This window comes from Mesoplodon mirus (genome assembly GCF_964341445.2).
Source record: "Mesoplodon mirus genome assembly, chromosome: X".
Taxonomy (NCBI): domain Eukaryota; kingdom Metazoa; phylum Chordata; class Mammalia; order Artiodactyla; family Ziphiidae; genus Mesoplodon; species Mesoplodon mirus.
Genome location: NC_138981.1, coordinates 37,959,586 through 37,986,048, shown reverse-complemented (window position 1 = coordinate 37,986,048; position 26,463 = coordinate 37,959,586). Strand labels below are relative to the sequence as shown.

Here is a 26,463-nt window from a genome sequence, read left to right as displayed (position 1 = left end):
AATGAAAAATCATATAAAAAGTATGATAAGGCTTTAAAATGGACTGATGTAACCAATAGTGACACGGATAAGTTTCTTGGATTAGTAATTTTGATGGGACAAATAAGAAAGTCACACTGGAAAGAATATTGGTCGACTGATCCCTTACTTGAAACACCTACCTTTCCAAAGATTATGACGAGAAGAAGGTTCAAACAAATAATGACATTTCTTCACTTTAACGATAACTCAGAAGCTCCACTTCCTGCGGACAGAATTTCAAAAGTTAAATCTCTTTTGTATTATTTTCTACCCAAATTTCAATCGATCTATATACCTAAACAAGAGCTATCACTTGAGGAGGCAATGATAAAGTGGAGAGGACGACTCAGATTCAAAACCTATAATCCCGGAAAACTTACAAAATATGGAATTTTGGTCAGGGTGCTTAGCAAAAGTGAAACTGGATATATATGCAACCTTGAGATTTACACGGGTGAAGGAAAGAAACTGCAAGAAACAATATTATCGGTCCTACAACCTTATCTTGGTTCATGTCACCATATTTACCAAGACAATTATTACAACAATGTGTCCACATCTGAAATATTGTTGAAAAATAAAACCAGAGTTTGTGGGACTATAAGAGACAGTCGTGGTCTACTGAACCAATTAAAGGAGAAAGGTAAAAATCTACAGAGGGGAGAAATGACATTCTTACAGAAGGGAGAAGTGATTCGTCTTATATGGAAAGACAAGAGGTTAGTCTGCATGGTGACACTATTCATAACACCTCCACAGCATATACAGGAAAGGAAGACAGGAGGACTGGCCATCAGATAACTAAGCCCACTTGTATATTAGAGTACAAAAAATATATGAAAGGAGTTGATCGATCTGATCAATATCTGGCAAATTTCAATATCTTCCGGAAAACTTGAAAATGGTATAAGAAAGTGGATTTCTATTTGATTAATTGCGGTTTATTCAATGCGTTTAAAATTTATTGTAGCCTTAGTGCACAGAATAAAATGTCTTACAAGCAATTTTTGTTAGCAGTAGCTAGAGAATGGGTAACTGACCATCCTGGTGAATGTAGTGGTAGTCCCGCACCTGGTCCTTCTTGTGGCGTTTCTGAAAGAGCCCCCTGCAAAGACCCACCTTGTCGATCATCAGGTAAAATAAACAAACATCTTCTAGAGGAAATAATACCCACAGGACTAAAAAAAAAAGCCACCAAATAATACCCACAGGACTAAAAATTAAAAAAGCCACCAGAAAGTTTAGAGTCTGCTCTTCCAGGGGAAAGCACAGTGAAACACGGTATATTTGTAATAGATGTTGTGTTCCCCTGCTCAGAGGTGCCTGCTATACCGCCTATCACACTCTAACGAAATATTAGAATGCTTTAGTAAAACATGTTCAAAGTTTCAAATAAATACATTAAGTGCAAAAAAGTTGTTGATATTTACTCAAACGTGGGTGTTTCAATATTCACTTAACAGAACAAATCGCCGGCCACAGGCATTAGTTTCTGCAAAAATCCCCCGGTCAATAATGTGTTAAGTGGTGCAACAGCACTATGTCTTTAAAAATGTACATATCTTAATGTAAAAATACTTCATTGCTCAAAAAACGCAAACCATCATCTGAGTCTCCTGTGACTCGTAACCTTTTTGCTGGTGGAGGGTCTTGCCTCTATGTTGACGGCTGCTGACTGATCAGGGTGGTGGTAGCTGACAATTTCTGGGTGTCCGTGGCAATTTCTTAAAATGAGACAATGAAGTCGGCCACGTCAATTGACTCTTCCTTTCACAAACGATTTCTCTGTAGCATATAATGCTGTTTGATAGCATTTTACCCACAGCAGAACTTCTTTCAAAAATTGGAGTCAATCTTCTCAAACCCTGCCGCTGCTTTGTCAACTAAGTTTAGTTTCTGTCATATTGGAAATCCTTTGTCGTCATTTCAACAATCTTCACAGCATCGTCACCAGGAGTCGATTCCATTTCAAGAAACCACTTTCTTTGCTCATCCATAAGAAGCAACTCCTCATCCGTTACAGTTTTATCATGAGATTGCAGCAATTCAGACACATCTTCAGGCTCTACTTCTAATGCTAGTTCTCTTGCTATTTCCACCACATCTGCAGTTCCTTCCTCCACTGAAGTCTTGAACGCCCCAGAGTCATCCAAGAGGGTTGGAATCAACTTCTCCCAAATCCCTGTTAATGTGATATTTTGACCTCTTCCCACGAATGACGAAAGTTCTTCATGGCATCAAGAATGGTGAATCCTTTCCAGAAGGTCTTCAATTGGCTTTGCCCAGATCCATCAGAGGAATCACTATCCGTGACAGCTACAGCCTTATGAAATGTATTTCCCAAATAATAAGACTTGAAAGTCGAAATGACTCCTCGATCCATGGGCCACAGAATGGATGTTACGTTAGCAGGCATAAAAACAACATGAAATCTCACTGCACATCTCCATCAGAGCATTTGGGTACACTGTCAATGAGCAGTAATATTTTGAGACAAATCTTTTTTTCTGAGCAGTAGGTCTCAACAGTGGGCTCCATATATTCAGTAAACCATGTTGTAAACAGATGTGCTATTATCCAGGCTTTGTTGTTCTATTTATAGAGCAGAGGCTGAGTAGATTTAGCATAATTCTTAAGGCTCCTAGGATTTTCGGAATGGTAAATGAGCATTGGCTTCAACTTAAAGGTGCCAGCTGCATCGTTAGCTCCTAACAAGAGAGTCACCCTGTCCTCTGAAGCCAGGCACTGACTTCTCCTCTCTAGCTATGAGAGTCCTACATGGCAGCTTCTTCCAATAGAAGGCTGTTTCGCCTACATTGAAGATCTGTTGTTTAGTGTAACCACTTTCATTAATGGTCTTAGCTGGATCTTCTGGGTAACTTGCTGTAGCTTCTATATCAGGCCTTGCTGCTGCACCTTGCACTTTGATGTTCTGGAGACAGCTTCTTTCCTTCAACCTCATGAACCAACCTCTGCTAGCTTCACACTTTTCTTCTGCAGCTTTCTCACCCCTCTCAGCCTTCATAGAATTAAAGAAAGTTAGGGTCTTGCTCTGGATTAGGCTTTGGCTTAAGGTAATGTTGTGGTTGGTTTGATCTTCTACCCAGACCACTAGAACTTTCTCCATATCAGCAATAAGGTTGTTTGCTTTCTTATCATTTGTGTGTTCCCTAGAGTAGCACTTTTCATTTCCTTCAAGAACTTTTCCCTTGTATTCACAACTTGGCTAACTGTTTCATGCAAGAGGCCTAGCTTCCAGCCTATCTTGGCTTTCGATGTGCCTTCCTCACTAAGTTCATCATTTCTAGCTTTTGATTTAAAGTCAGAGACATGCGACCCTTCCTTTCACTTAAACACTTAGAAGCCACTGTAGGGTTATTCATTGGCCTAATTTTGATATTGTTCTGTCTTGGGAATAGGGAGGCCCAAGGAGAAGGGGAAAGATGGGGGAATGGCCAGGCAGTGGAGCAGTCAGAACGCACACACAACATTTATCGATTAAGTTCACCATCTTACATGGGTGCGGTTCGTGGCACCCTGAAACAATGACAATAGTAACACCAAAGATCACTGATTACAGATCACCATAACAAATATAATAACAGTAAAAAGGTTTGAAATATTGCAAGAATTACCAAAATGCGACTCAGAGAAACGAAGTGAGCAAACGCTATTGGAAAAATGGCATCAATAGACTGTTCAACCGAGGGTTGCTACAAAACTTCAGTTTGTAAAAAACACAGTATCTGTGAGGTACAATAAAGCAAAATGCAATAAACAAGGTATGCTTGTATGTTGAAGTCCTAACCCCCCAGTACTTCAGAATGTGACCTTATTAGGATATAAGGTTTGCAGAGGTAATCACGTTAAAATGAAGTCATTAGAGTGGGCCCTAGTCCAGTATGACTGGTGTTCTTATAAAAAGGGGAAATTTGGAGACAGACACACACCAAGGAACGCCAAAGACTGCCAGTAAACCACTAGAATCTAGGCGAGAGGCCTGCGACAGATTCTCCCTCACACCCTCAGAAGGAACCAACCTTGCCCACACCTTGATCTTGGACTTCTAGTCCCCAGAATGATGGGACAAGACATTTCTGTTGTTGACACCACCCAGTTTGCAGTACTTTGTTATGGGGGCCCTCTTTCAAAGCTGTCACTACCTTGTCATGTTCCACTCTGGCAGGAATTAGCCTCCCTATTCAGAAATCTAGGGAAAATGGGATAGAAGGCAGTTTTTACAGTCCCCATCCCACCTCTGACTTTTTCCCCAGATGGGCTGAAATGTCTTGTTGCTGATGAGAGGACATCTAGAAATGAAGAGTTCTAGCCAAAGGCTTCCAGAATCACATAACTCATCCTGCCTTTGATGGTTGAATGAATGAATCAATGAATGAAGTCATAAATCGCTAATGCCCTTAGCCTTGCTCTAAATAGAAGCTTCTCTGCTTATGAAATTTTGGCCCACAAACTTTGATGGAAAGCTAAGTGCCAGAAAATAAAAAGGTATACTAACTCTGCTGCCACGAACAGGTGGAGTGAGTGGTGGTCCCTTTGGATAAAGGAACAAATGGATTCAAGGACAGTTAGTGGAATCCAACCTGCTCGCCAATAGAGGCACATCTGTGTTTCCCTTACTCTTCCTCCTCCCTGCCTTATTGTAAACCTTTTTTTTTTTTTTTTTTTTTGTGGTACGCGGGCCTCTCACTGTTGTGGCCTCTCCCGTTGCGGAGCACAGGCTCCGGACGCGCAGGCTCAGTGGCCATGGCTCACGGGCCTAGCCGCTCCGCAGCACGTGGGACCTTCCCGGACCGGGGCATGAACCCGCGTCCCCTGCATCAGCAGGCGGACTCTCAACCACTGCGCCACCAGGGAAGCCCTGTAAACCTTTTTTGAAGTATCACGTCATCAATGTACAGCTCAATGAATTTTTACAAAGTAAACTCATGTGTTCCTCAGCACCAAGGTCAAGATACAGACCATTACCAGCACCCCAGATGGCCCCTTCATGCCTCCCAGTCAGTAGGTAACCACTCTTCTCATTTCTGTCCCCACAGATTACTTTAGCCTGGTTTTAAACTTTATGTAGATAAAATTATGCAGAATTCAGTCTTTATTGTCTGTCTTCTTTCACTCCACATTCTGTACATGAGAGTGTCTATATATTACACAAAGAAGTAGCTTGTCCTTTTTCATGGCTGCATAATATCCCACAACATAAATGTACCACACTTTATTTATCCTTTGTACTTCTGATGAACATTTGAACATTTGGGTAGTCCCTAGTTTGGGGCTAATGGAATAGTGTGATGAACGTTATATTGCAGGTCTTTTAGTGAACGTATGTACTCATCTGTGGGTATTTCCCCAGGAGGGGAACTGCTGGGTCATAGGGTGAGAATCTGTTCAGTTTAGTGGTTACCAGTCAGTTTTCCATAATGGCTGTGCCAAGTTCTAGCCAATCAGCAGTCTATGAAGTTCCAGTCGCTCCCCATCCTTACCAGTTCTTAGTATTAGTTTTGACGTATTAGTCATTCTGATGGGTATACTATGATCTCAGAGTGGTTTGAATTTACATTTCCCGATGACCAAGGTTGTTGAGCACCTTTTCTTGTACGTACTGACTCCTTCCTTTTGATCATTCCTCCCTCCCTTACCTCTCTCTCTTAAAGTCCCTCCTTTTCTTATTTAAGAGTCAGTCACCCAAGCACAGGGAGAGGGGCCTCCTTGGAGCTTAGCAAAGGCAACTGCATCCCCCTTTGCCTATGTCTTTGCTCCCTTAGGGTCTCTAAGTGCCACAAATGTCAAATGTCGCTGCCCCAACACAGATGGGCCCCAGCAAGGCTGCTGCGTGTGTGTATAAGGAATGTGGTTTATGTACTGTGGCCTTGCCTGGTCTGCCTACCTTGCAGAATTATTTTTCATTACATAAGACTCTGCAAAAGGCCTTGAGTTGCCGAGAGAAAAGGCACTGAATAAAATGCAAACTAACAAAAGCACTGGAAGGCTGCTGGCAGACTCATCCCCACCTTACCTAAAAAGCAAGCTCTGCAGGCTCTAAATAGCCTCCTGGCCCCCCCGCCTGGCCAAACATTCATTAATTCACCTATCAATTAAGCCCAAGGAGAAGGAGAGACGGGGTGTGAGCAAAGGAGAGGTAGAAAGGCAGGCAGCTGAGCAGAAATGGCTGGTTGGTCACAAGCCCTCTTCTATTAACCTTATCCTAGGCTCTCCCAAATTGACTCATTTAGAAGTGTTCAGTCTGTCCATCCATGAAATGGGCCTAACTGAACCGAATAGTATTTATACTTTGCAGACATCATAAACATAACTTTCATAAAAGCTTAAAGCACTTTCAGTTGCAGAAAGCAGCAAAGGGGCAAAACCAAGATGCTCAGTTGAATCTAACCATAAGAAAACATCAAACAAACCCAAACTGAGTGACATTTTGCAAAAAGGGGCTGTACTTTTCAAAACTGTCAGTATCAGGAACAACAAAGGTCAGGCTGAGGAGCTGGTCCAGGCTGAAGGGGAGTGAAGTGACCAGGTGGCCAAAAATAATATGTGATCCTGGATAAAACCCGGGAGCATAGCAATCACTAAAGGGCACAATTTCAGGACAACTGGTGAAATGTGAATGTGTGCTCTGTGTTAGATCATAAGTATTGCATTAATGTTCAATTTCCTGAATGTGATCATTGTACTGTGATTATGTAAGCAAATGTCTTTGTTCTTTGGAGAATCACACTCAAGATTTAGGAGTGAAGATAGGGAGTCTGGGATTGACAGGTACACACTGCTATATATATATATGTATATATTTTTTTAGATTGATTAATTGATTGATTCATGGCTGCGTTGGGTCTTCGTTGCTGCAGCGGGCTTTCTCTAGTTGTGGCGAGCAGGGGCTACTCTTCGTTGCCGTGTGCGGGCTTTCCACTGCGGTGCCTTCTCTTGTTGCGGAGCACGGGCTCTAGGCGCGCGGGATCAGTAGTTGTGGCTCACAGGCTCTAGAGCGCAGGCTCAGTAGTTGTGGCGCACGGGCTTAGTTGCTCCGTGGCATGTGGGATCTCCGCGGACCAGGGCTTGAACCCATGTCCCCTGCATTGGCAGGCGGATTCTTAACCACTGAGCCACCAGGGAAGCCCCACACTGCTATATTTAAAATGGATAACCAACAAGGACCTACTGTATAGCGTAGGGGAACTCTGCTCAATGTTATGTAACAACCTAAATGGGAAAAGAATTTGAAAAAGTATAGATACATGGGGGACTTCCCTGGTGGTGCAGTGGTTAAGAATCCATCTTCCAATGCAGGGGACATGGGTTCGATCCCTGGTCAGGGAACTAAGATCCCACATGCCACAGGGAAACTAAGCCTGCGTGCCACAACTACTGAGTCCGCGCGCTCTGGAGCCTGTGCGCCACAACTAGAGAGAAGCCCGCACGCCGCAACAAAGACCCAACACAGCCAAAAAAAAAAAAAAAAAAAAAGGATACATGTATATGTATAACTGAATCACTTTGCTGTACACCTGAAACTGTCACAACATTGTTAATCAACTATACTCCAATATAAAATAAAAAGTTTTTTTAAAAAAGCAAAAAAAAACGATGTCTGCCACTGACTAAATTATTCCACCAAAGTAACAACAACTGAATCTGGGTGAAGTGTATATGGGAGTTTGTGGCCCTGTTCTTGCAATTTCAAATCTGTAGGTTTGCAGTGTTTTCAAAATAAAAAGTTTTTAAAAACACACACACAAGATATTCAGGTCGGATTTAACAGTGGATCTGAGGCCGGCATAAGGAGTCTGATTTCAGAGGGGTGATGGTGGGGAGGTGTGAGCCTGGGAGGAAGGTGAGATTGATGGGTTCCCCCAGCCTCCAACCTGCTAAAGGAACCCGAATCTAATTCACATGTCCACCCTCAAGAAAGGGGATTCCAGACTTCCCTGGTGGCGCAGTGGTTGAGAGTCCACCTGCCAATGCAGGGGACATGGGGTTCGTGCCCCAGTCCGGGAGGATCCCACATGCCGTGGAGCGGCTGGGCCCATGAGCCATGGCCACTGAGCCTGCGCGTCCAGAGCCTGTGCTCCGCAACGGGAGAGGCCACAACAGTGAGAGGCCCTAGTACCAAAAAAAAAAAAAAGAGAGAAAGGGGATTCCACCCCCAATTCATGGCAAAATCTTTACCATTCTAACCCCCAGAAACTGGTGGGGTCATGTGATCCACTGCCGGCCAATGAGCTATGAGCTAATTCTGGTGGGGGCCCTCCTTCCTGTTACAGAAGCAACCCTGGAAACACTGACATTCAGCAGGCCCATGCCAGTATAGCTAGAGTTTCTTCTCACTGGTCCATACCCTGCTGTACTGGTTGCTGAATATTTTGAATATCATCTCTGGCTGGAAGGGCCTGTTCTTTGCTATTAGAGATTGTGTACCTGCAATGTGATGCCTGGAACTTCAGCAGCCTTTTTGGGACCAGTTGGAGGCTGAAACTGAACACACATACCCAGAAAGGCAGAGCTGAGAGGATTAGAGAGGAGAGGAGCCTTGAAGTATCATCTTGGAGCTCTTCCTGTCTTGGGGGTTTCTGTCACCTACAGCCAAGAGCAACCTAAGGAGGCAGTCTAGAGATAATTTTAGAACCAGGACCGTTGAAAAGGCTCCCTAACCGAGGGCAGTTGGAACAAAAAGGCCTGCCTGTCTCAACACACCCATCAGAGTCCACGCAGAAGGCGGTATGGGCATGAACTGGTGAATTGGGCCCTTGTGGTGTGGCCCGAGGCATCTTAGGGCATATGGATGAACTAGGGGTCTGGGGTGCCCTCTTCCCCTGTCAAGAAGAGACCACTAGAAAGGCAGAGTCGCTCAACATAGGTTTCACGGAGTCACCAAGGACACAGAGATCCTGCTAGGAGTCTGGGAGGCAGGGTGATGGAGCGTGGGGTCAGGGCTCCTACAGGAGGAGCATAAACCGAGGTGGAGGCTGTTTCCACAGAGCGCTGTGTTGCCATAACAGTTACAATCGCATGAAAGCTTTCAGTTTGTACAGTACTTTTAACTTCCCAGTGTTCACTGAGACGCATCGTCTCACTCCTTCCCCGTAGAATCACAGATCACAGCCTGCTAGGCTATTAAGAGGCCTCAGAGATGACTCTAGGTGGGGAGACAGAAACTCAGAGGGGTCAAGTCACTTTCTCCACAAAGGGTGAACGAACCTGCTAACTTGGTCTGCCCTCAGTGGACTAAGTACTCCATGTGTTTCTTAAGCACTGGAAAACACGAAAAGGGGTCCCAGAGTTTGGCCTGGTGTTTATGAAGGTGCTTCTTTCCCCTTCTTCCTGGACTCTGTGCTGCATGGAGACCAGTACGGGGTAACCACATGCACCACTTGTCCCCATCAGTGTCTCTGTTTTGGCCCAGAGCCGACCTTGACTTAGGACTTGGCATTCGTTACGTACCTCAGAGAGAATCTGCTGGCTCCCAAAGCATTCGTGGGCCTGTGGGTTGTAATGATGAATTCGTGGGAAGGTGGAGGAGGGGGGGTTACGGGGCACAGCCGGGGGGGCACCCTTCACATGAAAGACAATGTGACGGGCGCCCCCTGGAGGCGTGTGAGGCAGAGGCCCTGTCCATGTCCCACGCAAAGGGACTAGAAATTCTCATCATAAACCGTCTCGGCAGACCTTCATAGCCACCCTGGAGGCCACCAACAGGCAGCTCCTGGGCACAGTGACTATCCTGGCATGGTCACCAGTGCAGAGTGGGGCAAAAGTACTGGAAGCTTAAGACCCTAGGATCAACCCTTGATCAATGATGGAAGTAATTTGGTGTATAAATAGCGCAGCTTTCTGCTCTTCAGCTGACAACTCTGGAGTGGCTCCTGCAGAGTCTCCCGGGGGCTCCAGCATGACTGAGCCCCAGAAGCCCACCTGCCCCTCAGCTCACCCTTTACTGGTTTCCTTCCCTTCCCCCTCACCGTGCTTCCTGGGGGTCATTTCCCAAAGGAACTCCCTGCACCCAAGTCTTCATTTTCAGGCTCTGCTTTTATTTTATTTATTTATTTATTTTTTTGGGGGGGGGGTACGCGGGCCTCTCACTGCTGTGGCCTCTCCCATTGCGGAGCACAGGCTCCGGACATGCAGGCTCAGCGGCCATGGCTCACGGGCCCAGCCGCTTCACGGCATGTGGGATCCTCCTGGACCGGGGCACGAACCCGTGTCCCCTGCATCGGCAGGCGGACTCTCAACCACTGCGCCACCAGGGAAGCCCCAGGCTCTGCTTTTAGAAGGAACTCAGATTCAGACGACGTCAAGGTCCTCCCTTCCCAACGATCACCACAGCGCCTTCCTCTTTGCCACCCTACCCCCGCACGCCCTTCCTCGCCACGGTCATCTCAGCTGCAGTGTCTTCTCTCCTGGATCTCACCCCAGCCCACATGACCTCCTAAGAGTAGCCCTGCGCTGCCCAGATTCTGTCTCTCATCTCCCTGCTGCACTCACCCCCACTACAATGTCAAGCAGAATTTCTCTAGTAACTTAGGGAAATGGGAAAGTCTACCCCCAGATCTGGCCTTAACCCAGAGGAAGGAAAAAGGGAACGAAATAGCAGTACTCGTGTTATTCGCTCTTTTACTTAACAGCATCTCTCACGATTCCCAGCAGATAGGAGAGGTGACAGATTCAAGCTGGCCACCCATGCTTTCACACTCCTCCCATAGAGAGGACAGAGACTAGGCTCTCGTCCCACCCCCTTTCAATCTGGGTGGCCTTTGTGACTTCTTTGACGAATAGAGTACGGCAGAAGGGATGCTGTGCCCATTTTGGTGCCCAGGCCTCAAGAGACTGGCAGCTTCCAGTTCCTGTCTCTTGGAATGCTCACTCTTACAGTCACCATGTACAAAGTCACACTCACCTACTGGAGGGGCCCGGAGGGGCATAAAGAAGGAGTGCAGTCCAGTGACCCAAACGTTCTAGCCTTTCCTGCCCAGGCACTCGTCATGGTCCACCTTGACCTTCCTGACCAGCCAGGCCGCCAGCGAATACCACTGAGTGATCACAGCGATGCCAGGAGGAGCAAAAGAATTACCCAGGGACTTCCCTGGTGGCGCAGTGGTTAAGAATCTGCCTGCCAATGCAGGGGACACGGGTTCGAGCCCTTGTCCGGGAAGATCCCACATGCCATGGAGCAACTAAGCCCGTGCGCCACAACTACTGAGCCTGCGCTCTAGAGCCCGCGAGCCACAACTACTGAGCCCGTGGGCCACAACTACTGCAGCCCACGTGCCTAGAGCCCGTGCACCACGAGGAAGAGTAGCCCCCGCTCGCCGCAACTAGAGAAAGCCCGCGTGCAGCAACGGAGACCCAATGCAGCCAATAAATAAATAAATAAATAAATTTGTTTAAAAAAAAAAAGAATTGCCCAGCCTAGCCCTGCCTGAATTCTGAGTTGTGAGATATAATAAAATGGTTTTCTTTGGAAGCCACTAGGTTTGGGGATTGTCTATTACACAGCAATAGATAACGGGAACAGTAGGCAGTGAAGAAATGTTTCCTGAATGAAGGAACGAAGGAAGGGACGGGAAGGAGGGGGCGCATAGAGGAGTTGAGAGAGGGGAGGAAGGTAGTTCCCAGTTGTTCTCGGGAGGCTGCACTGGGGCTGATCAAATGTCAGGCACTTGCAATGCTCATAACCCCATTTTAAGGAGAGCCAGGTTCCTTTTGCATAAGCTGCCACCTGTGTTTTGTGTCATTTAACTCTGTTACCCTGATACCATTGATTGGATCAGGAATCGGCACCCCAGAAAAACATGAAGCATCCTGCCTGAGAACTCTGTCCAGCCCGAGCGGGGCTGGTGGGCCCATGCAGTGTGGCGCAGAGCCCACTCGATCAGATCGAAGTGCCCAGATCCAATTCTGGGCACCTTGATAGAGCAAGTGGTAGGAGTCAAGACAAGCTGGGTCTCGAGAATGGAGGTGGCCCTGGAGTCTGGAACAGCCAACGACGAGACCAGATGACAAGTATGGCCTTGCCTGCTGCAGTTTCCAGAACCAAGGCAGGAGCCCTTGCTCGCGCTCGGCCTTCCGGGGGCCTCCGTAAACCCCAGCACCTGTGCTAACCTCACTGTGTCTCATTCTGCCTTACAACCCCAGAGCGCCTAAGAGGATGAAGAATCAAGTGAATAGTGCGTCTGCATGCACACGCTTCAGAAGTGCATTTGAGGGCTTCCCTGGTGGCGCAGTGGTTGAGAGTCCGCCTGCCAATGTAGGGGACACGGGTTCGTGCCCTGGTCCGGGAAGATCCCACATGCCACGGAGCAGCTGGGCCCATGAGCCATGGCCGCTGAGCCTGCGCGTCCGGAGCCTGTGCTCCGCAACGGGAGAGGCCACAACGGTGAGAGGCCCGCGTACCGCAAAAAAAAAAAAAAAAAAAAAAAGTGCATTTGTGTGTGTGTCTGTGGCTTGTATGTGTAAGCATGTGAGTGAGCGGTTTGCTAGGATCCCTGGGCTTAAACCTGGGAACTAAGATATTCCCCCTTCCCCACATTTCCTCTTAGAAAAGACACTTTCTTTACAATTTCCACTCTGGTGGTGTAAAGAGCTGGCCACTGTTGTAAACGGTAAGGGGGGGACAGTGGTTTTGAAATAAGTTTAAGCCTCATAGTCTTGTTTCAAACAGAATGTTAGTGAGAGGCCAATAAGATAAATCAGATAAAAGCCATGCTGCTCTGATTTGGGTGTAGGAAGAGAGACAGGGGCACAGAGCCTAATCATCGGCACTCTTGGCCTTGAGGAGGATCCCGGGGTTCCCTAAGACTCTGTAGAGTTCAGAGGTAGAGAAGAGTACCCTGGATGAAATTGGAACCCTTGGATTCTAGGCCCCTCTCTGCCACTAATTAATTCTATAACCTAATCTCGCTTAACTTTTTAAACTATTAAATGGGGATTGTACCCATTAGGATGCTCTCAGCAGTGTAGCCAATAAAAAGCATTTTAAACAATAAGGGTATATTAATCTTGCATATGACAGGAAGCTCAGAGGCAGGTGGTCTTGGGTTTGATGGCCAAAGAGGTCATCGAGGAGCCAGGCTCTTTCTACCTTTCTGTTTCATCATCCCCTCACAGTCACAAAATGACTGCTGCTGCTCCAATATCTCATATCCTTACAACAGCATTCGAAAGCTGTAGAACGTGGATGGGTGATGGTGGCAGCAATCTCCATAAGCATTTCTCTTTTTTCGAGGAGAAAAATACTTCTGAGAAACGCCCCCACCAGGATCCCTGTTAAGCTCTATTGGCCAGGACAGGGACGTCCCTAAACTAAATCATCACGAAGTGATGTTTGCAAAAAAACTAGAGTTACCATATATGATCCAGCAATCCCACTCCTGGGCATATATCCGGGAAAGACGAAAATGCTAATTCGAAAAGATACATGCACCTCAATATGCATAGCAGCACTATTTACAATAGCCGAGACATGAAAGCAACTTAAGTGTCCATAAACAGAAGAATGGATAAAGAAGATGTGGTGTATATACACAATGGAATATTACTCAGCCATAAAAAAGAACGAAATAATGCCATTTGCAGCAACATGGATGGACCTAGAGATTATCATACTAAGTAAGCCAGACAGAGAACGACAAATATCATTATATCACTTATATGTGGAATCTAAAAAAATGACACAGATGAACTTATTTACAAAACAGAAACAGACCCATACACATAGAAAACAAATTTATGGTTGCCAAAGGGGAAGGGGGGAAGGGATAAATTAGGAGCTTAGGATTAATATATACACACTACTATGTATACAATAGATAAACAACAAGGACCTACTGTATAGCACAGGGGACTATATTCAATAGCTTGTAATAACATATAATGGAAAAGAATCTGAAAAAGAATAGATATATGTGTATAACTGAACCACTTTGCTGGACACCTGAAACTAATACAACATCGTAAATCAACTAGAATTTTCTTAAAAAAGAAAAAAAAGAAGTCATGTTTGTATCATGATTGGCTTAGGGTAATTATGAATCATCTCGGGTTAAGATTGCCTTCCATGAACACACTGCCATCCAATATCAGGAAAAATCTGGACTTTCATCAGCAAGCAACAAGGGAGGCAGCTACTGGTGAGCTCAAGGAGATGCAGCTGTCTGCCCTGCAACCCTCACATTTTCAGCAGCTGTAAAGGTCCAACCAGATATTGACAGTGAAAATGCTTTGTCCACTAAAGGGATGGAAAGACACTCAGAACCAAAGTTGTGCTCTAAGGTCTTGAGCATTGGGGCTTACCTGATACAGGCGAGCACAATACCGCTGGCTGAGAACCCTCTGTTTCCTGGTGACTTTGACTCTCCACCCCTCAGGACCAGGCTGTAGGGAGAGAAGATTTAACCCAAGTTGAGAACGTAAATCACAGCCCTGGTTCCCTTCCTCAGCAGGCAACCAGCATTCCGAGCCGTCAGATCTAATGATCTAATCTCATCTTCTCACTTGAGTTGTGCACTGATTATCTGACTGTGTGCAGGATCCATGTGTGGATGGACACTGTTCCTAGTCAAGCTTCATCTGAGCTAGAAACGTGGAGACACACGGCAGTGCAGTTCGTGGTCCCGGTGCACACCGGCCCTTAATAAACGCTTCTGCTGATGAGGAACACCAGGGGCCTCCCTGCTGCGGACACTTCTGAGCGCTGATTTTTTGTTTTTAACCTCCCCCCAACCCCAAGACATCAGTCTCCAATTTGTGAATCCAACCTCTTTTGGCAGGGTTTAAGAACACAATATATATAGTCCTTACAACTTCTTATGACAGAGGACGCAAGGATTAGACCCCTATTATACCCGTGAGAAAATATGGAGGTACACAGTGGTTATTGATGTGGGAAGGTGAGAATTCACAGCTGATTAAGGTTTTATAGAGGATCTGGGGTGGAGTTTTAGGCTGGCGCTAATTGACCTAAGCCAGTTTGGTCTTGCAAAAATACCCATTAGGTTCTTTTTGGTAAGTCTCTGTACCTTTTTCGAGGTGGGCAAGGAAGTAGGGCCTCTCTCCATACCATGCCACCAGGATATTGTGAAAGGAAGTCTTCAGGCCAAGTTCTGAACAAGCTACGCAAAGCAGCCATATAACTGGTCCTGTAAATTCCGGGACGTTCCAGCCCTCCATCCTTTAAAAGCTCCAGCAGCCGCCTCTCAGGAAAGTTTGCCTGAGGCAAATGCAAGGAAAGTCTTGCAGCGGGATTCTCTAACCTTCTAGTCCGACTCCAGAGGCGCACAATCCACCAAATCAGCCGCTAGACGCACGCAGGACCACTTAAGAATCAAGCCCATGGTGCCGTTCCTACGAGAACCAACCACGGAGCACACCAGATTTTCCCGGTCTGGACCTGCAAGAGCTGAAGTACCGCTCCTATTCCTGACCAATCCACCCGCCTCGAACTGCTTCCGCCAGTGGGAACTCGTTTCTAAGGCCCTTTATACCAATGAGCAAGAGCTCTGGTGCTCATTGAAGCTCAGGTCTTGGGGGGCTCTGGAGCGTGGACTCGTGATAAAATGGCCGACTATTCCTAAATGCGTGTCCCCAGGTAGGCCGACTACCTTCTCCTAAAGTAGATGAAACCGAACAGATACATACATCCAGACACGGAATTTACATTACAGACACATAACAACTGTACGTTTCCTGCTCCTGTTGACACAAATAAAAGAGCCCGTGACAATTTAGCACCCCCTGTGGTGAAGTTTGGAACCGCCCAATTAGAAAGGAAAAAAATGCTCTGGGTTCAGCCAGCCAGCTTTTTACAGATTACAAAGTGTTTTATAGCAAGACAACGGTGGCCAGAGGGAGGGGCTCCCTGACCTTCGGCCTCAATTAGGGCAGTTCAGCTGCCTTGTAAACTTGCACTGGCCCACCGGATTGGACGGCCTTTAAAATTTTGAAAACCTCTGGAATAGCCCCTGCAGGGAAGAGGGAAGAAAAGAGGGATGGGAGGAGGGATGGGAGGAGGGGTGGGAGGAGATGCAGCAGGAAAGGAGGCCAGGCTGGCCTCTGTGCGGAGGCAGGAATCCTGAGCAATGCCCCCGTTGCGATTTGGCGAAGCCTCAGTTCAGCCGTCCTCCGGGGGAGGCAGGGTGATGGTAGCGGCTGTGTTCCCCCTTCCGGAAGGAAGGACTTACACCCTCGGCTGCTGGAGGGCTGCCTGCAGCCTGACTTCAGCTGTCAGCCCTTCCCCAAGGCTGAAGAAACCGCCCTGCCCAGGGCCATGCCGGCTTCTGGAGCAGCCCAAGCCCCGGGGCTGATCCACGCCAGCCTCCGGAGGCTCACCCCTCCGGCCCAGTTCCGAACCACTCCGAAGGGTCACCCCAGCTCCGGAGCTCCCTGTGGGGTCAGCCGAGGCTTCCGTCGGGCTACCGTTGTAGTTCAGTTTCCTCCTTTGCTGGCTTCGGCTTCCAGCCCCTCCCTTCTCCAGGTGCTGATCCTAGAATGCTAACAAAATGTCCCGCATGCTAATCTCCGTCTCAGCATCTGCTTCCCCAGGAAACCCGACCTGCAACACCACGGGTGGGTGGCTCTGCCCACCTGAGATCGCGGAGCCGGGACAGAGCGTGCTGGCACCGGAGCCCAGGACCCCTCGGGGGGAGAAAATAGGCAATAATCAGCTTTAACGACCAGCTAGTTCGCTGACCTTTCCTGGTCTGCAACCAGGAGCTGCCAGCTCCAGCTGCCTCTCCCGGCCTCCGCGGGCCCTCTCTCAGGACGTTAAGCCCAGGTTTCTGGCTGCGTGCAGGCTCAAATCTTCCTTTTCCCTAGGAGCGCAGTCTCCCACATCCTGTGGGTTTGCCGGCTTAAAACCAGAGAGGGCAAGAGAACGGAAGAGAAGAATGAGGACACCGAGAGGGGGAGGGGAAGATGAGGACGAGCGCGCCCCTCATATGTAAAGGATGGCCCCTCTTACATGCAAAAATGTGACAATTGACCCCCTCCCCCCGAACAGCTCCCTCCTGCCCTGAAAGTGTTAATTCACCTCGTAGCGGGGAGGCCGGCCTCCCCACAGGCTATTTCCCCGGGCCTGCCTGGCTGGGGATCAGGCCCATTGTTAATAAGTAATGACAGCCCAGCTCCTCCGCGGATTCCCCTGGGCTTTTGTGTCAGAAACGTCTTCCCTCGCTACCGCTCGAGCTGACAGGCTCCGGCTCCCGGCAGGCAGCTGCGAACATGGGCCAGCCTCCGCCAGGATGCCCCGCGTCACCGGGCCCAGAGCCCCAGGGCAACGGAGGGGGCGGTAATCCCACCCCTCTTCCCTTCTCAGGTGAGGATGACCTCAGCGGTCTGCAGGGACCTGCGGGGGAGGGGGGAACCTCGTGGCCTCCTTTAGCGAGGGGTGGAGCCATGCCCTGGTGAGTGGTAAATTCCTGAGGCCTTCAGCAGGAAGTTCTTTTCTGTGTCTGCCCTAAGTAACCCAGCACATTTAGCGCTTCCATTCGTCCAGAAAGAGTTCACAAATGAAAGCATTCTGGAACCTTCGGGAGAAAAAGAAAATGTTTGTTCCACCTTGCCAATGAGAGGTCCTCCTGTTTTGGAGGCCACATAGGTTTTATTGTTATTCAGGTCTGGTGATGCCAACAGAGCAGGAGATGACGGCCATAGAGAAGATAATTGGTTATACTTACAAATCCCAAGAGGAGGGGGCAGGCTAGGCCAGGGGGGGAGGGGCACACAGGGAAGCACTGGGGTTGGTCAGGAAGCAGAGGGAGAAGGGGAACTGGCGGGCAAGAGCCTTTATCGTGGTTTCTGTGAAAAGGAACAGGCAAGGCAGGGTAAGCAGGTTTAGGATCGGCTAGTTGGAATAATCTCAGTGGGCTCCAGGGCACTGGGGCTGCCCCTAGCTGTCTGATCAGGGCAGGGGGATAGTGGCCTGGAGTGTGAGAGTCAGATAGAGGCCACAGTGAGCGATACGGGTGCTGGATTGGTTGGTTTGCATTTGAAAGGTACACTCAGACAAGTTGTTTGTTTACTATCACTAGGAACTGGCAAATCGTGGGAGGGGCAGTCCCTCCAGGGTCAGCAAAAGCCCCAGATGTCAAAGCATCAGAACACAAAAAAGGCTTGGTTAATACAGGTTTATAAACTGTCTGGAATAATGTTCAGTTTATTGCTATTATTAGTTGAAATCCGCTCATAGCACGCTCCTAGCAGCAGCATTAATAAGAGAAGGTAGAAAACCCAAATATCCATCAGTATAAGAATGGTTAAGTAACAATGGGCTCGCCATACTGTGGAATAGTATACAGCAAATAAAAAGACATACCTATGTGCACTGATGTCTACTGTTTATGGAGATGTGCTAAATTTTTTTTTTTTTTTTTTTTTGCGGTACACGGGCCTTTCACTGTTGTGGCCTCTCCCATTGCAGAGCACAGGCTCTGGACACGCAGGCTCAGTGGCCATGGCTCACGGGCCCAGCCACTCCGTGGCATGTGGGATCTTCCCGGACCGGGGCACGAACCCGTATCCCCTGCATCGGCAGGCGTACTCTCAACCACTGCGCCACCAGGGAAGCCCGCTAAATTTTTTTAAATTGTAGAATAGTTCACATACACAGTACGATCCCATTTATGTAAAAACAAAATGAATTATAACAAATCTTTAGCTGGTATACATACATATAAGTACATAAATGAATCGAAAAAAAATGGTTGGAAGAATACACCCCTAAGAGTTAGCAGTTTTTACCTCTGGGGAGGGTTCTTTGGGAAACAGGTGTAAGATGGACTCAGGAGTGTCAAGGGTTTATTGGGGAAACACCCCTGAAAGGAGCAGGGTGGAAGCAGGATTGGGCAGGGGAACCAGCAGGCACCAGTGCAGATCTGAACAGCTCCCAGCAAAGGGAGCCCATTAGAGTAGCCCCATTTGGCGTTAATGGCCAGCCGCAAGTGCCACCAGCTTGCTCAGCCGTCGACTGGAGCCACCACCAACGCTGTAGCGCTAGCTGGACGGTGAGGCTGTCACCTGACCAGACTCCGAGCGGCTGGAGGAGGATCAGAGCAGCTCAGCTCCCCGACTGCTAAGAGGACATAGAGTATGGGAAGGAGCAGGTGACCGGGAAACTTTTACTTTCCTAGCCCTCGACTTTGTACTTGGAGACTATATCCGTCTGTGTAAGTTACCAACAGAGGGACAGACAAATATTCTGACTGGCTCGTAACTGACTCCTCCTCCTTCATATCGCAAGTCCTTGCCGGCTCTCAGCAGCTGCAGTGGCCCAGGAATCCACCCAGCTGCAGCATTTACCCAGGTTTTTTTTCCTTCTCCTACTGGCTCTAGCTTAGAAGAGCATATGCTCGTATGCGCTCTCTCCTCTTCCGACTACGCACTAACATTCCTTTCTAGGAACGCGTTTGCAGCACTCTGCGGACTCAGTGTGCCAGGTGCAACACTAATGCTGGGGGCGGAAGGAAGAGCTTAGGTCCTCTCAAGGGAGATGGAGAGTCACATTTGCAGCTTCACGCTTTTCAGGGCAGTGTGTGCTCCTTGCGGGAGGAGAATTTCAAGTGAGGGGCATTAGCATCCTAGAGGAGGGGGGCATGGTTCTGGCCATCCTGAGCATGGTTCAGCTCGAGGAAAGCTTCTTACTCGGGTGGCATTAGGACTTGGACTTGAAGGATGGAGAAGGAAGGAAAGAGCATTCCAGTCAAAGGGAGCAGCATGAATAAAGGCAGGGAGGTGGGAATATGCAGTATATTTATAGGTTCCAATGTAATTCAAAAGTCCAGAAGTCAGGGCTTCCCAGGTGGCACAGTGGTTGAGAGTCCGCCTGCCGACGCAGGGGACACGGGTTCGTGCCCCGGTCCGGGAAGATCCCACATGTCGTGGAGCGGCCGGGCCCGTGAGCCATGGCCACTGAGCCTGCGCGTCCGGAGCCTGTGCTCCGCAATGGGAGAGGCCACAACAGTGAGAGGCCACGTACCCACCCCCAAAAAAAGTCCAGAAGTCAATGGCCTTCAGACTAGTCCCAATCCACTGTCTCCCACAATATCTTCCAGGATTGGGTCTCTCTTCATCTTGCCATATGGCCTCCCATGGTGTTGGATTTATGGCCAAATTCCAAACAATGACTCCCCCTGCAGCTCCACACTGCTTACAAAATGGCTGCCACTGTTCCCAACCTCACATCCTCACACCACACTGACGGGGGAAAGCAGAACCACTCTTTCCAACAACTACGAAGGAAGACACTGTTAGCCTCACTTTCCCATAAATTCCAGCAAACGTCTCCTGACATCTCAAAGGCTATAGTGGGGTTATGTGCCTATCCCTGGACCAATCACTGAGGCCACAGTGGATTTCTGGGCCCTAGAGAAACATCATGGTTAGAGGTAGCTTCAGCTTAAAGATAACGCCAATTCCTGTGGGGCAAACAAGTCTCAGAACTTACCATTTACTCCTAAATCTAGAATAGGAGTTGAGATACGAACGTAGCAAAAGCCTTCAAAAGCATCGTTAGAGGAAAAGACAGGACAACGCAGAGATCTATAATTTTTTTCCTTGCTACACTTTAATTGCCCTTCGCTGGCATGCACTGCATAAATTAAGAGCTAGTTAATGCCGTAATGCGTAAAACAATTTCATGCGTCTTAAATATTGCACTTGTACTTTAATTCCACATTAAGTGGTCCCCTGAAATTTTTAAATTTACAAAGTCACTGCTGTGCTACATGAAAAAGGTGCTAATTAAGTGTTAATCAGTAGCCAAATAACCTGCCCTGAACCCTGCCCAAGGTCTCCAAAATGACCCATTGCCAGAGAACGTGATGTGATGGCCACAGAACAGAGAATGCAGACACAGACGCGAAATGTTTTCTTAGCCACATCCCAGCCTATTAATGCAGATTTGCCTATTATGCAGTTCTAATTAAATGACATCCACTATAGTGGACACAAAGCTAATAATAATATTTAATACTGGCAGAACTTTCCATATTCAAAACACAGGGAAAACACTAGCTAATTAATAGGTAGGCATCCCTTTCTGGGAAAGGAGAGGACTTCTTTTGGGTGGTCTGCTACAAATCCAAAGAATGGATAAAATATAAACAAATGGTTCCTCCCTTTAAGGGACTCGCCATCTTATAAACCAGTGCTACTCAAAGTGTGGTCCGTGGACCAGTGCTGGTCCCCAATAAGAAAAGCACAGAAATTGAGAGTAACCATTCTGGAAGCCTGAAGGCAACTTGACCTTGCTGCGACATCCAAGCGGGTGATCAGTGGACTCTTGTTGAACAGGAAATAGATGGGTTCAAACTTCCACAGTGAGTGGCATGTGGCATAAGCTCCATAATCATCGTACACAGTAGGGCCGCAAATATCAGTTTGTGAGGGACTGGAAATTAACACACACACACACACACACACACACACACACACACACACACACACACACATGTTTTTCACCAGAGATGGTTTGAGAAGCGCTTTCATAGACCGATTGGTGTAGAATTAGGGGATGCAGTTTTATATCTATATAACTGAATCACTGTGCTGTACACCTGAAACTAACACAACGTTGTAAATCAACTATACTTCAATTTTAAAAGATTTTTTAAATAATAAAAAGTAAAACAAAAAGGGGGGAGGGGGACGCGAGTTTAGTTACATCCCAACGAAGAAAGGAGAGGAGGCTGAATAGCATGCTATTTCACACCTCTATATTTTCCCTCGTGCTATTTCTCTGTTTGGAATGTTCTGTGTGTCCCCAGCCCCTCCACTTCCTGCCCAACCTTGAATCCGTCTCAGTCTCTGGCAAGCCCGGCAGAGACTCCTTCCTTGGAGAAGTCTTCACTCCGCCCCCCAGCAATGGAGCCCCTCCCCGCTCTGGGCTCCCCCCGTCCCGCCCACACTGTATTACTGCACTTTCCACACTGCACTGAGTTCATTTACGTCACTTTGCCCGGCAGGGCCAACCTTGAAGGTAAGGCTGATGCTTTCTGGCTTTGAATTCCTAGTGCAGAGCACATAGTAGAGGCTCATTAAATGTTTATCAAATTCAATTTTTTGAAATTGTGTAAAGTATGCATAACAAAAAATCTACCATTTTAACCAATTTTGAATGTTCAGTGGCACCGAGTCCACTTGTTGCTGTACAACCATCACCACCATCCCTCTTCAGGACTTTTTCATCTTGCAAAACTGAAACTCCATCCCCATTAAACACTAACTCCCCATTCTTCCCTCCCCATCCAGCCCCTGGCGACTATCATTCTGCTTTCTATGAATTTGACTACTCAAACGATGGAATCCTAGAATATTTGTCCTTCTGTGACTGGCTTATTTCACTTAGCGTGTCTTCAAGCTTCATCCATGTTGTAGCATGTGTCAGAATTTCCTTCTTTTTTAAGTGAATTCTGTTTAAAAATCTTCAAAATTATCATGCAGTTTTGCAATGAGTAGGGAGGGCGTTCCCCCCACCCCACCCCGCCCCGCCCCCGTTCTGCTTGGATTTGAAGCAGAGAAGAACAGAGAGAAGAAAAGGGTATTGATAACCCAGGAGATGGCAGAAGAAAACAAGGGGGCCCTATGTTCCACAGAGTTCCTCGGTGCCATTTCTGGCTCCTGTTTGCTCTGGTTCCCGCTCAGCTGTTTAGCCTCTTGAAAGTCAAAGTTCCCAATCCTGGACAGCGTGCCCAGCAAGGAACAGGCCTGAGAGGCCTTCAGACCATGGATGGCAGGGTACAAATGACAGTAGAAATGGACTTGAAGTCCTAGCTGTGATTCCACCAATACCCTCTGGGTGACCTTGGGCAAGTCACCTAACCTCTCTGAGCCTGGTCTGTAAAACGGGAAAGATAATACAGTGTACCTTACAGGATTGTTGAGGGGATCTGATGAGATAATGCACATAAACCACTTGGTCAACTTTCAAGTACTGCACGTAGGACTTCCCTGGTGGCGCAGTGGTTACGAATCCGCCTGCCAATGCAGGGGACACGGGTTCCAGCCCTGGTCCAGGAAGATCCCACGTGCCGCGGAGCAACGAAGCCCGTGCACCACAACTACTGAGCCTGCGCTCTTGAGCCCGTGAGCCACAACTACTGAAGCCCGCGCGCCTAGAGCCCGCGCTCCGCAACGAGAGAAGCCACCGCAGTGAGAAGCCCGCGCACCGCAATGAAGAGTAGCCCGCCCTCGCTGCAACAAAAAAAAACCAAAAAAAAAAGAAAACTACACTGCTAACAGCTTCTGCTTCCTGTGCTATCCCTGTGGTTCCCCAGCACACACACATCTTTGTGGACGGTCCCTTTGTATGTAAATACTTGTCAAAACTATCCCAACTGCTTCCCGTTGAGACTCTGCCTGACCCAGTACTGTGGAGTCAGGGCCATTCCAAGCAGGGCAAGTACTGCGCCCCCCTCTCCTGCAGCCCCCTCCAAGTTAGCTCTTCTCATCTCAGGCTGTAGTGGAAGGAAACCAAGAAGATGAGACCTGAGCCTGGGGAAATCTGGATGTCGCGAGAGGCCCTGATGAGCTCTTTGGGTTGTATCCCTGGGCTTGGGTGTGTGTGGGGTGGAGGAGAAAAAGGAAGCACAGGAAAGTCGCATTTGCTACTTGTCTGTGGGTGCACATGCCCCATCCCTCATGGCCTCCATGGTGTTTATTGACCATCATTGAAGTGGAGCCTGACCTCAGGAGTCTCTCTCTGTTCCAGGTGGATCAGGGGCCTGCAGCCTGTCTGGAACATCAGAGTATGACAGCCACCGTATTCTCCTCTTCAAGAATCTGCCTGAGCCGCCTTCCCAAAGATGCTGCTCCCCAGCCCCCACTGAAGGGCCCAAGGGCACAAGACCCTCCCTTGGCCACAGCTGATTGGATAAGGGATGGACATCTGACCCAACTGGACCAATCAGATGCTCTCCCAGGGCCTTGGGACACCTTGGCGGTTCTAGGCAGTTTTTGTGGGCTGCTTGAACGCCTTGTGCCAGGCACAGTGTGAGCCCAGAGGAGAAGGAAGTGAACACACCAGGAGGGCCACCTGAGGCAGCCATTTTCCACTGTGTGCACAGAGCAACAGAAAAAGCTGAGAGAGAAGAAAGAAGCCGTCCAGGAGGAAAGCAGAGGTCAGAGACCTCAGAGCAGCAGAGATAGAGAAAGGAGAGGACGGAGCTGCCCAGGTTCCTGCTGGCTCCCCAGTGGCCGGTTCCTGCCCCCAGAGGCCGGCTGCACTTCCTGTCCCTGGATCTCGGAGATAGCCTCATAGTCTTCCCATACATTCTCCCTTTTCGCTGAAGCTTGTGCAAGTGGACTTGTATTTTGTGCCGCTAGACCATCCCTGCCCCAGGCACACCACGTGATACAATTAGCTCCCAGTCCCGATGGGGCAATTTATCCTTTTTGCAGACTCTCTGCCATAAATTTTAAATCTCCACCTGGCTTTCCCTTGCCAACCAGTGAGTGTCCTTCTGGGTTAACTTTTGCTCTCGCAGGCTGCCAATGAGCTCGTGTCACCAGATGCAATGGCCTTTCCAGGCCCCTTGCCCTCCTGTCCTCTCGCTGCCCCACCTGGCTGTCCACTCCTTCCTCCCTCGCACTCTCCCAGCGTGGCTCCTCTGACACCCCTTTCTCCCACGTCTCTTCCTCCTCCTCCTGCCCTGCATTTGGCTCTCTCGACAGTCCCCTTCCTCACCGTGGTTTCCATCATCACCTGTCTCCAGACACAAGTTTGCTCCTTGATCCGGCCCCCTCAGGTCCCCGTTCCCATGCGGCTGCTAGAAGCATCTATGTGGGCACCCCACTGACCCCTCAAACTTTGTGTGCTCCAAAGTGGTCTCCACAGTTCCCCTCCCAAGCCTGATCCTCCTCTTGTATTCCCTAGTTTGGTTAACGAGGCAGAAAGTCTCTGTGCCCTTCATCCGTGACTCTCAGAGCTGGGAAGTTTTGGCAGGGAATTTTGGCCAGGCTTCTCCGTCCTATGCCAAGAAATACCCACCGTAGACCTCACCTAAATCGTGATTCCAATTTCTTTGACTTTCTCCTTGCTGCTCACATTCGAATGAGTCACATGAGCTCTTGGGCACTAAGGGGCTCCCTGTCCCTCACACTGAGACCCACTTGTCCAGCCTGCGGACCCTGGAGGAGGGAAGCCTCACATGGCCCGTGTATTATCCACGTGGAGGGTGAGGGCTGTCAGGTCCTCAGAGAGGTGGTTCTGTAGGCCTCTGCTCTCCCAGAAGGGTTCCATTCCCTTATGGGCATCAGTTAGAGACCCTCCATTCAGAGACCTAGGAGAGCAAGGGGAGCATGAGTCTATCAGCCCACGGCTACACAGAGGGTAGGCTGGGAGGATCAGGAAGGCCCCACCCAGACTCAGTCAGTTCCGAGCTCAGCACAGGCACCGAGCATCACTGTGGTCTGAGATCTCAGATGGCAACTGACAAGACCACATCACCCTCACTGCACTGCCAAAGAGACCCCAATCCCCACCATCCACAACATAAGGACCCGTTCAGGAGGAAGTCTGTTTTCTGGGGGTGTAATAGTCAGGGAAATGCTGGCTGCTGCAACAGATAAACCCCCAAGGTGCAATGGCTTACAGCAATGGAAGATTATCACTGAAATAAAGTCCAAAATGGGTATTCCCGAAGGAAAGGAGGCTCTCCTCTCCAGGAGTGATTCAGGGACCCAGGCTCCTTCCATCTTGTAGCTCTGCTGGACTCATCTGTACCAAAGTGTGGAAGGGGAAAGAGCACACGGGCGATTTCTATGGGCCAGATCTGGATGTGGCGTCCATCTTTTTCGCTCACCTGCCATTGGCCAGAGCAAAGTCACGTGGCCACATCTGGGCCATGTAGTCCAGCTAAAGCCGTTTTGGAAATCACCTAGCTCATTTCTGTCCCAGGGGCTAACACATCGACCACCTCTGAGGAAGTCCCCCAAATCAAAGAGGCGGCCCTAAACTTGGGGTTACGATGTCCTGCTTCAGCCCAGTTACCTGACTTGTCTCTCAACCCCCGCTACACACAGGCCCTTGCATGGAGAGCCTCAGAGGGTCTACCTGGGCCTGCTGTTCTGAGGATGCAACCGCTTGACTTTCAGCGGGGGCCCGTCACCCCAGTCCTGTGCTGCTGTGTCCTATAGCTGGGGGGTGACTTGAGGAGGCAGCCACTGGAATACCGCTCTTACACTCACAAGAAGAGACTCATCTGTAAAAAGAGGTGATGGGGGCTTCCCTGGTGGCGCAGTGGTTGAGAGTCCGCCTGCCGATGCAGGGGACACGGGTTCGTGCCCCCGTCCGGGAAGATCCCACATGCCGCGGAGCGGCTGGGCCCGTGAGCCATGGCCGCTGGGCCTGCGCGTCTGGAGCCTGTGCTCCGCAACGGGAGAGGCCACAACAGTGAGAGGCCCGCATATCGCAAAAAAAAAAAAAAA

At 48.7% G+C, this 26,463-nt stretch overlaps 1 long non-coding RNA gene across 1 annotated transcript; it reads right to left on the bottom strand.

Moving 5' to 3' along the window:
• Nucleotides 1–138: 138 nt before the first annotated feature.
• LOC309796066 lies at nt 139–16,885 on the bottom strand. The gene is made up of 3 exons (XR_014292425.1): nt 16,372–16,885; nt 14,338–14,418; nt 139–244 (listed from the first exon to the last, which is right to left on the bottom strand). It is a non-coding gene; the product is annotated as an uncharacterized lncRNA (long non-coding RNA).
• Between the last annotated feature and the right edge of the window lie 9,578 nt (nt 16,886–26,463).